Raw genomic sequence first — 12,051 nt, 5'->3', positions numbered from 1 at the left:
AATCTAGTTCATTAGTTTAATGAAGATTAATTAATTAAGTTAATTAAGTGTTTAACTAATTAATTAATTATTTTTATTAATATGTGTTTTTACATTTCTTTTTTAATATCTAAACAAGGGCGTGGGGCCCATATGTCATTGGCTCGAGGGGGCCTAATGGGCGCTGGCTTTAGCGGAGCGGAGCCGGGTGCGAGCAAACCCGCCTGGGCGACGGGAAGCCCGCCCAGAAGGGTGCGATGGTGCCGGTGGGCGCCGGCCACATCGGCAGCGGTGGTGGGCGGTGCGGCAGCACGGCGGAGGGCCACGCCGGCGGAGGGCGGCGCCAGCGCGGGCCGGGCGCGCGGAGCAGGTGAGCGGGGCTTGGCAGGGCTTGGCGGCAAAGGCGTAGGGGGAGCAGGGCGCACGGTGGCCAGACCGGGGCTACGCCGGCGCGGGCGAGCGCAAGAGAGCGCCGGGCCGCGGCGGGCGAGGGTAGCAGCCGGCAACAGGGGAGGCAAGGCGAGGTCGTGCAGCAGCGGCAGCTGCGGGTGAGCAGGAACAACGGTGGCGGGCAGCGCGCGCGGAAGCAACAACAGCACGGGGCGGTCGGGCGTAGCGGCTGTAGGCGGCCTTTAGCATCGAAGCAGCAACAGAAGAAAACAGAAGAGCAGCGGGGCCGATAGAACAACAGCGGGCAAAGCAAAAACAGCGGCAGCAGTGGCAAGCACACGGGTGCCGGGGGAGGGGCGGCCAGGGGATGGCCGGCGCGCGTGCGGGACGGGTGCACGGGCTCGGACGGGTGAGCGCGCATGGGCGCGTGCAAGGGCAGGTTGGGGGCACGGCGACCGTCCGGTGAGCGCGGACAGGGGGGTTTCAGGGCACGCAGCGAGCATGGGCTACGGCGTTGAGCTATATAGGGAAACGGAAGAAGGGGAGCGAGGGGAGCTCACCACGGAGGCACAAGAAGGCCCGGCGATGGATTAGGAGCAGCAGGCCGGCCGAACTTGAAGGAGAGGCGGCGGAGCCCGAGGTGGAAGAAAGGCTCGGTGGCGGGGTTGCGATGCTTCTCGGCTCGTCTCGTGGTCGTAGTCGTCGTCGACAAGGGGGGAGGAGTTCCTGGACGGCGTGGTGCAGCCCGAGGTGGCGCCGGAGCGCGCTGACGGCGATGGCGTGACAAACTCCCCGCACGGGTGTGGCGGATCTGGAGGGGAGAGGAGCGAGAGGGAGCGAGAGGAAGGGGGTTCTGGGTGTGCTAGGGTTTGGGGGGCCGCGGGGAATGCCTTTAAGACGCCGGGGAGGTCGGGGATGGCGCCACACACGGCCTAGCGCGATCATGATCGATGGATGGCCGCCACGCCCTCCCCTGTCCTGTGTAGCGTGAGGAGGGGATGGGTGAGGTGGCTGGGCTGGCATGTTTGCCAAACGGGCCATAGTGCCCAGTAGAATAGGCCTTTTACCTTTTTATTTTTCTATTTTATTTATTTCTTTACTACTTTGCCTTTTATTTGAGCGACTAAAAGAGTTTTGTTTAATACAAAACTTGGCATAAAAATACAAGGCAATAACCTGGGTTGGTCCAAAAAGTTCCAAAACATTTGGGAGTGTTCAACTATTTTTAGAAATTGAAAAGCTCAAATTATTGGCTGATGGTCCATTGAATAAATTCCCAGGGGCATTGTAGGAATCCAAAATAGGTTGGTTCCAACATGACAAATATCCAGGGATTATTTTCCACAGTTTGAACATTTTAGTTTGCATGTTTGAGAAATTTGAATTTTGGACTTTAATTTGAAATTCAATTTGAATCGTGATTTGGATCAAGTGAGGATTAGTAACAGTAATGTGATGACATGGCACCATTAGCGGGGATTACTGTAGCCTAATTATCCGGGTGTCACACTGTGGTACAAATTTTGCCCCATTTGGGGCAGGTTTGGGTATATGCTTCTCACAAACCGGAGCATCTCACAACAAGCATGATGGTTTTCGGTAGGGAACGTCCCACCTTTGGGGACGAAACGATATCCATTGCCTCTTATTGCTTTCAATTTTTTTTCTCGTGTCAACATAGAACAACAGGAGTGTTGTGTGATTTTTTGGGGTTCGTTTGGACATTTTTATGCATTAACTGAGTTTCCAATGCATTTTATGTGCATAATTCAAATTTGAACTACATGCACACGCTCCAGTGCATATAAATTGGTTGAAAATCAAATCTGTGTCCTTGGGTGCATGCTTAGGTCCCATGCAAGAAATGGGAATGAATTTCAAACACCGAGGCACCATTGATTGCCGGCAAAACATTGAGATGCCTGGTTTTTAAATTCTAGTACATCCAATACTCATCTGAAATTCATGAAACTTGACATGCTATCATGGAGCGACATCAACATGCCATGGTACAAATTTTGTCCCATTTGCGGCAGGTTTGCGTATATGCTTCTCAAAAACCGGAGCTTCTCACAACAAGCATGATGGTTTTCGGTAGGGAACGTCCCACCTTTGGGGACGAAACAATATCCATCGCCTCTTATTGCTTTCAAATTTTTTTCTCGTGTCAACATAGAACAACAGGAGTATTGTGTGATTTTTTTGTGATTTTTTGGGGTTCGTTTGGACATTTTTATGTATTAACTGAGTTTTCAATGTATTTTACGTGCATAATTCAAATTTGAACTACATGCACATGCTCCAGTGCACATAAATTGGTTGAAAAATCAAATCTGTGTCCTTGGGTGCAGGCTTAGGTCCCATGAAAGAAATGGGAGTGAATTTCAAACACCGGGGCACCGTTGATTGCCGTGAAAACATTGAGATGCCTGGTTTTTCAATTCTATGAAATCTAAAACTCGTCTGAAATTCATGAAACTTGGCATGTTATCATGGAGCGGCATCAACATGCCGTGGTAAAAAAATTGTCCCATTTGGGGCAGGTTTGGGTATATATGCTTCTCACAAACCAGAGCTTCTCACAACAAGCATGATGGTTTTCGGTAGGGAACATCCCACCTATGGGGACGAAACGATATCCATTGCCTCTTAGTGCTTTCAATTTTTTTCTCGTGTCAACATAGAACAACAGGAGTGTTGTGTGATTTTTTGGAGTTCGTTTGGACATTTTTATGCATTAACTGAGTTTCCAATGCATTTTATGTGCATAATTCAAATTTGAACTACATGCACATGCTCCAGTGCATATAAATTGGTTGAAAAATCAAATCTGTGTCCTTGGGTGCATGCTTAGGTCCCATGCAAGAAATGGGAATGAATTTCAAACACCAAGGCACCGTTGATTGCCGTGAAAACATTGAGATGCCTGGTTTTTAAATTCTATGAAATCTAAAACTCGTCTGAAATTCATGAAACTTGGCATGTTATCATGGAGTGGCGTCAACATGCCGTGGTAAAATTTTTGTCCCATTTGGGGCAGGTTTGGGTATATATGCTTCTCACAAACCAGAGCTTCTCACAACAAGCATGATGGTTTTCGGTAGGGAACATCCCACCTTTGGGGACGAAACGATATCCATTGCCTCTTATTGCTTTCAATTTTTTTCTCGTGTCAACATAGAACAACACGAGAGTTGTGTGATTTTTTGTGATTTTTTGAGGTTCGTTTGGACATTTTTATGCATTAACTGAGTTTTCAATGCATTTTATGTGCATAATTCAATTTTGAACTACATGCACATGCTCCAGAGCATATAAATTGGTTGAAAAATCAAATCTGTGTCCTTGGGTGCATGCTTAGGTCCCATGCAAGAAATGGGAATGAACTTCAAACACCGGGGCACTGTTGATTGCCGACAAAACAATGAGATGCCTGGTTTTTAAATTCTTGTAAATCCAAAACTCGTCTGAAATTCATGAAACTTCGCATGCTATCATGGAGCGGCATCAACATGCCGTGGTACAAATTTTGCTCCATTTGGGGCAGGTTTGGGTATATTCTTCTCACAAACCGGAGCTTCTCACAACAAGCATGATGGTTTTTGTTAGGGAACGTCCCACCTTTGGGGACGAAACGATATCCATTGCCTCTTATTGCTTTCAAATTTTTTTCTCGTGTCAACATAGAACAACAGGAGTGTTGTGTGATTTTTTGTGATTTTTCGGGGTTTGTTTGGACATTTTTATGCATTAACTGAGTTTTCAATGCAATTTATGTGCATAATTCAAATTTGAACTACATGCACATGCTCCAGTGCATATAAATTGGTTGAAAAATTAAATCTGTGTCCTTGGGTGCATGCTTAGGTCCCATGCAAGAAATGGGAATGAATTTCAAACACCAGGGCACCGTTGATTGCCGGCAGAACATTGAGATGCCTGGTTTTTAAATTCTAGTAAATCCTATACTCGTCTGAAATTCATGAAACTTGGCATGCTATCATGGAGCAACATCAACATGCCGTGGTACAAATTTTGTCCCATTTGGGTCATGTTTGCGTATATGCTTCTCACAACAAGCATGATGGTTTTCGGTAGGGAACGTCCCACCTTTGGGGACGAAACGATATCAATCGCCTCTTTATTCCTTCAAAAAAATTTCTTGTGTCAACATAGAACAACAGGAGTGTTGTGTTATTTTTTGTGATTTTTTGGGGTTCGTTTGGACATTTTTATGCATTAACTGAGTTTTTAATGCATTTTATGTGCATAATTCAAATTCGAACTACATGCACATGCTCAAGTGCATATAAATTGGTTGGAAAATCAAATGTGTGTCCTTGGGTGCATGCTTAGGTCCCATGCAAGAAATGGGAATGCATTTCAAACACTGGGGCACCGTTGATTGCCGTGAAAACATTGAGATGCCTGGTTTTTAAATTCTAGGAAATCTAAAACTCGTCTGAAATTCATGAAACTTGGCATGTTATCATGGATCGGCATCAACATGCCGTGGTACAAATTTTGTCCCATTATGGGAAGGTTTGGGTATATGCTTCTCACAAACCAGAGCTTCTCACAACAAGCATGATGGTTTTCGGTAGGGAACATCCCACCTTTGGGGACGAAACGATATCCATTGCCTCTTATTGCTTTCAAATTTTTTTCTCGTGTCAACATAGAACAATAGGAGTGTTGTGTGATTTTTTATGATTTTTCGGGGTTCGTTTGGACATTTTTATGCATTAACGGAGTTTTCAATGCATTTTATGTGCATAATTCAAATTTGAACTACATGCACATGCTAAGTGCATATAAATTGGTTGAGAAATCAAATCTGTGTCCTTGGGTGCATGCTTATGTCCCATGCGAGAAATCGGAATGAATTTCAAACACGGGGCACCGTTGATTGCCGTGAAAACATTGACATGCCTGGCTTTTGAATTCTAGGAAATCTAAAACTTGTCTAAAATTAATGAAACTTGGCATGTTATCATGGAGCGGCATCAACATGCCGTGGTACAAATTTTGTCCCATTTGGGCAGGTTTCGGTATATGCTTCTCACAAACCAGAGCTTCTCCAAACAAGCATGATGGTTTTCGGTAGGGAACAACCCACCTTTGGGGACGAAACGATATCCATTGCCTCTTATTGCTTTCAATTTTTTTCTCGTGTCAACATAGAACAACAGGAGTGTTGTGTGATTTTTTGTTATTTTTCGGGGTTCGTTTGGACATTTTTATGCATTAACTGAGTTTTCAATGCATTTTATGTGCGTAATTCAAATTTGAACTACATGCGCATGCCCTAGTGCATATAAATTTGTTGAAAAATCAAATCTGTGTCCTTGGGTGCATGCTTAGGTCCCATGCAAGAAATCGGAATGAATTTCAAACACCGGGGCACCGTTGATTGCCGTGAAAACATTGACATGCCTGGTTTTTAAATTCTAGGAAATCTAAAACTCGTCTGAAATTCATGAAACTTGGCATGTTATCATGGAGCGGCATCAACATGCCGTGGTATAGATTTTGTCCCATTTGGGGTAGGTTTGCGTATATGCTTCTCACAAACCAGAGCTTCTTACAACAAGGATGATGGTTTTCGGTATGGAACGTCCCACCTTTGGGGACGAAACGATATCCATCGCCTCTTATTGCTTTCAATTTTTTTTCTCGTGTCAACAAAGAACAATAGGAGTGTTGTGTGATTTTTTTGGTTCGTTTGGACATTTGTATGCATTAACTGAGTTTACAATGCATTTTATGTGCATAATTCAAATTTGAACTACATGCACATGCCCTAGTGCATATAAATTTGTTGAAAATCAAATCCGTGTCCTTGGTTGCATGCTTAGGTCCCATGCAAGAAATGGGAATGAATTTCAAACACCAGGGCACCGTTGATTGCCGTGAAAACATTGAGATGCCTGGTTTTTAAATTCTAGTAAATCCAAAACTCGTCTGAAATTCATGAAACTTGGCATGCTATCATGGAGCGGCATCAACAGGTCGTGGTACAAATTTTGCCCCATTTGGGGCGGGTTTGGGTGTATGCTTCTCACAAACCGGAGCTTCTCACAACAAGCATGATGGTTTTCGGTAGGGAACGTCCCACCTTTGGGGACGAAACGATATCCATTGCCTCTTATTGCTTTCAAACTTTTTTCTCGTGTCAACATAGAACAACAGAGTGCTGTGTGATTTTTTTGTGTTTTTTCGGGGTTCGTTTGGACATTTTTATGCATTAACTGAGTTATCAATGCATTTTATGTGCATAATTCAAATTTGAACTACATGCACATGCTCCAGTGCATATAAATTGGTTGAGAAATCAAATCTGTGTCATTGGGTGCATGCTTAGGTCCCATGCAAGAAATGGGAATGAATTTCAAACACCAGGGCACCGTTGATTGCCGTGAAAACATTGAGATGCCTGATTTTTAAATTCTAGGAAATCTAAAACTCGTCTGAAATTAATGAAACTTGGCATGGTATCATGGAGCGGCATCCACATGCCGTGGTACAAATTTTGTCCCATTTGGGGCAGGTTTGGGTATATGCTTCTCACAAACCAGAGCTTCTCACAACAACCATGATGGTTTTCGGTAGGGAACATCCCACCTTTGGGGATGCAACGATATCCATTGCCCCTTATTGCTTTCAATTTTTTTTCTCGTGTCAACATAGAACAACATGAGTGTTGTGAGATTTTTTGTTATTTTCGGGGTTCGTTTGGACATTTTTATGCATTAACTGGGTTTTCAATGTATTTTATGTGCATAATTAAAATTGGAACTACATGCACATGCTCCAGTGCATATAAATGGTTGAAAAATCAAATCTGTGTCCTTGGGTGCATGCTTAGGTCCCATGCAAGAAATGGGAATGAATTTCAAACACCGCGGCACCGTTGATTGCCGTGAAAACATTGAGATGCCTGGTTTTTGAATTCTAGGAAATCTAAAACTTGTCTGAAATTCATGAAACTTGGCATGTTATCATGGAGCGGCATCAACATGCCGTGGTACAAATTTCGTCCCATTTGGGGCAGGTTTGGGTGTATGCTTCTCACAAACTAGAGCTTCTCACAACAAGCATGATGGTTTTCGGTAGGGAACATTCCACCTTTGGGGACGAAAGGATATCCATTGCCTCTTATTGCTTTCAAATTTTTTTCTCGTGTCAACATAGAACAACAGGAGTGTTATGTGATTTTTTGTGATTTTTCGGGGTTCGTCTGGACATTTTTATGCATTAACTGAGTTTTCAATTCATTTTATGTGCATAATTCAAATTTGAACTACATGCACATGCTCCAGTGCATATAAATTGGTTGAAAAAACAAATCTGTGTCCTTGGGTGCATGCCTAGGTCCCATGCAAGAAATGGGAATGAATTTCAAACACCGGGGCACCGTTGATTGCCGGCAAAACATTGAGATGCCTTATTTTTAAATTCTAGTAAATCCAATACTCATCTGAAATTCATGAAACTTGGCATGCTATCATGGAGCGACATCAACATGTCGTGGTACAAATTTTGTCCCATTTGGGGCATGTTTGCGTATATGCTTCTCACAAACCGGAGCTTCTCACAACAAGCATGATGGTTTTCAGTAGGGAAGGTCCCACCTTTGGGGACGAAACGATATCCATCGCCTCTTATTGCTTGCAATTTTTTTTCTCGTATCAACATAGAACAACAGGAGTGTTGTGTGAATTTTTGTGATTTTTCGGGGTTCGTTTGGACATTTTTATGCATTAACTGAGTTTTCAATGCATTTTATGTGCATAATTCAAATTTGAAATACATGCACATGCTCCAGTGCATATAAATTGGTTGAAAAATTAAATCTGTGTCCTTGGGTGCATGCTTAGGTCCCATGCAAGAAATGGGAATGAATTTCAACCACCAGGGCACCGTTGATTGCCGGCAGAACATTGAGATGCCTTGTTTTTAAATTATAGTAAATGCAAAAATCGTCTGAAATTCATGAAACTTGGCATGCTATCATGGAGCGAGATCAACATGCCGTGGTGCAAATTTTGTTCCATTTGGGGCATGTTTGCGTATATGCTTCTCACAAACCGGAGCTTCTCCCAACAAGCATGATGGTTTTCGGTAGCGAACGTCCCACCTTTGGGGACGAAACGATATCCATCACCTCTTATTGCATTGAATTTTTTTCTCGTGTCAACATAGAACAACAGGAGTGTTGTGCGATTTTTTGTGATTTTTCGGGGTTCGTTTGGACATTTTTATGCATTAACTTAGTTTTCAATGCATTTTATGTGCATAATTCAAATTTGAACTACATGCACATGCTCCAGTGCATATAAATTGGTTGAAAAATAAAATCTGTGTCCTTGGGTGCATGCTTAGGTCCCATGCAAGAAATGGGAATGAATTTCAAACACCGGGGCACCGTTGATTGCCGGGAGAACAATGAGATGCCTGGTTTTTAAATTATAGTAAATCCAAAACTCGTCTGAAATTCATGAAACTTGGCATGGTATCATGGAGCGGCATCAACATGCCGTGGTATAAATTTTGTCCCATTTGGGGCAGGTTTGGTATATGCTTCTCGAAAACCAGAGCTTCTCACAACAAGCATGATGGTTTTTGGTAGGGAACGTCCCACCTTTGGGGACGAAAAGATATCCATTGCCTGTTATTGCTTTCAATTTTTTTCTTGTGTCAACGTAGAACAACAGGAGTATTGTGTGAGTTTTTGATATTTTTCTGGGTTCGTTTGGACATTTTTATGCATTAACTGTGTTTTCAATGCATTTTATGTGCATAATTCAAATTTGAACTACATGCACATGCTCCAGTGCATATAAATTGGTTGAAAAATCAAATCTGTGTCCTTGGGTGCATGCTTAGGTCGCATGAAAGAAATGGGAATGAATTTCAAACACCGGGGCAACGTTGATTGCCGACAAAACATTGAGATGCCTGGTTTTTAAATTCTAGTAAATCCAAAACTCGTCTGAAATTCATGAAACTTGGCATGCTATCATGGAGCGGCATCAATATGCCGTGGTACAAATTTTGTCCCATTTGGGGAAGGTTTGGGTATATGCTTCTCACAAACCGGAGCTTCTCACAACAAGCATGATGGTTTTCAGTAGGGAACGTCCCACCTTTGGGGACGAAACGATATCCATCGCCTCTTATTGCTTGCAATTTTTTTTCTCGTATCAACATAGAACAACAGGAGTGTTGTGTGAATTTTTGTGATTTTTCGGGGTTCGTTTGGACATTTTTATGCATTAACTGAGTTTTCAATGCATTTTATGTGCATAATTCAAATTTGAACTACATGCACATGCTCCAGTGCATATAAATTGGTTGAAAAATTAAATCTGTGTCCTTGGGTGCATGCTTAGGTCCCATGCAAGAAATGGGAATGAATTTCAACCACCAGGGCACCGTTGATTGCCGGCAGAACATTGAGATGCCTGGTTTTTAAATTATAGTAAATCCAAAAATCGTCTGAAATTCATGAAACTTGGCATGCTATCGTGGAGCGAGATCAACATGCCGTGGTGCAAATTTTGTTCCATTTGGGCCATGTTTGCGTATATGCTTCTCACAAACCGGAGCTTCTCCCAACAAGCATGATGGTTTTCGGTAGCGAACGTCCCACCTTTGGGGACGAAACGATATCCATCACCTCTTATTGCATGGAATTTTTTTCTCGTGTCAACATAGAACAACAGGAGTGTTGTGCGATTTTTTGTGATTTTTCGGGGTTCGTTTGGACATTTTTATGCATTAACTGAGTTTTCAATGCATTTTATGTGCATAATTCAAATTTGAACTACATGCACATGCTCCAGTGCATATAAATTGGTTGAAAAATCAAATCTGTGTCCTTGGGTGCATGCTTAGGTCGCATGCAAGAAATGGGAATGAATTTCAAACACCGGGGCACCGTTGATTGCCGGGAGAATATTGAGATGCCTGGTTTTTAAATTATAGTAAATCCAAAACTCGTCTGAAATTCATGAAACTTGGCATGGTATTATGGAGCGGCATCAACATGCCGTGGTACAAATTTTGTCCCATTTGGGGCAGGTTTGGTATATGCTGCTCGAAAACGAGAGCTTCTCACAACAAGCATGATGGTTTTTGGTAGGGAACGTCCCACCTTTAGGGACGAAAAGATATCCATTGCCTCTTATTGCTTTCAATTTTTTTCTCGTGTCAACGTAGAACACCAGGAGTGTTGTGTGAGTTTTTGATATTTTTCCGGGTTCGTTTGGACATTTTTATGCATTAACTGTGTTTTCAATGCATTTTATGTGCATAATTCAAATTTGAACTACATGCACATGCTCCAGTGCATACAAATTGGTTGAAAAATCAAATCTGTGTCCTTGGGTGCATGCTTAGGTCCCATGAAAGAAATGGGAATGAATTTCAAACACCGGGGCAACGTTGATATCCGACAAAACATTGAGATGCCTGGTTTTTAAATTCTAGTAAATCCAAAACTCGTCTGAAATTCATGAAACTTGGCATGCTATCATGGAGCGGCATCAACATGCCGTGGTACAAATTTTGTCCCATTTGGGGCAGGTTTGGGTATATGCTTCTCACAAACCGGAGCTTCTCGCAACAGGCATGATGGTTTCGGTAGGAACGTCCCACCTTTGAGAACGAAACGATATCCATTGCCTCTTATTGCTTTCAAATTTTTTTATCGTGTCAACATGGAACAACAGGAGTATTGTGTGATTTTTTGTGATTTTTTTGGGGTTCGTTTGGACATTTTTATTCATTAACTGAGTTTTCGATGCATTTTATGTGCATAATTCAAATTTGAACTACATGCACATGCTCCAGTGCATATAAATTGGTTGAAAAATCAAATCTATGTCCTTGGGTGCATGCTTAGGTCCCATGCAAGAAATGGGAATAAATTTCAAACACCGGGGCACCGTTGATTGCCGGCAAAACATTGAGATGCCTGGTTTTTAAATTCAAGTAAATCCAATACTCGTCTGAAATTCATGAAAATTGGCATGCTATCATGGAGCGGCATCAACATGCCGTGGTACAAATTTTGTCCCATTTGGGGCAGGTTTGGGTATAAGCTTATCACAAACCGCAGCTTCTCACAACAAGCATGATGGTTTTTGGTAGGGAATGTCCCACCTTTGGGGACGAAACGATATCCATTGCCTCTTATTGCTTTCAATTTTTTTCTCGTGTCAACATAGAACAACAGGAGTGTTGTGTGAGTTTTTATTATTTTTTGGGGTTCGTTTGGACATTTTTATGCATTAACTGTGTTTTCAATGCATTTTATGTGCATAATTCAAATTTGAACTACATGCACATGCTCCAGTGTATATAAATTGGTTGAAAAATCAAATCTGTGTCCTTGGGTGCATGCTTAGTTCCCATGCAAGAAATGGGAATGAATTCAAACATCGGGGCACCGTTGATTGCCGGCAAAACATTGAGATGCCTCGTTTTTAAATTCTAGTTAATCCAATACTCGTCTGAAATTCATGAAAGTTGGCATGCTATCATGGAGCGACATCAACATGCCGTGGTGCAAATTTTGTCCCATTTGGGGCATGTTTGCGTATATGCTTCTCACAAACCGGACCTTCTCACAAGCATGATGGTTTTCGGTAGGGAACGTCCCACCTTTGGGGACGA

This window comes from Triticum aestivum, chromosome 3D (assembly GCF_018294505.1).
Source record: "Triticum aestivum cultivar Chinese Spring chromosome 3D, IWGSC CS RefSeq v2.1, whole genome shotgun sequence".
Lineage (NCBI taxonomy): Eukaryota > Viridiplantae > Streptophyta > Magnoliopsida > Poales > Poaceae > Triticum > Triticum aestivum.
This window is presented reverse-complemented; position numbering follows the sequence as displayed.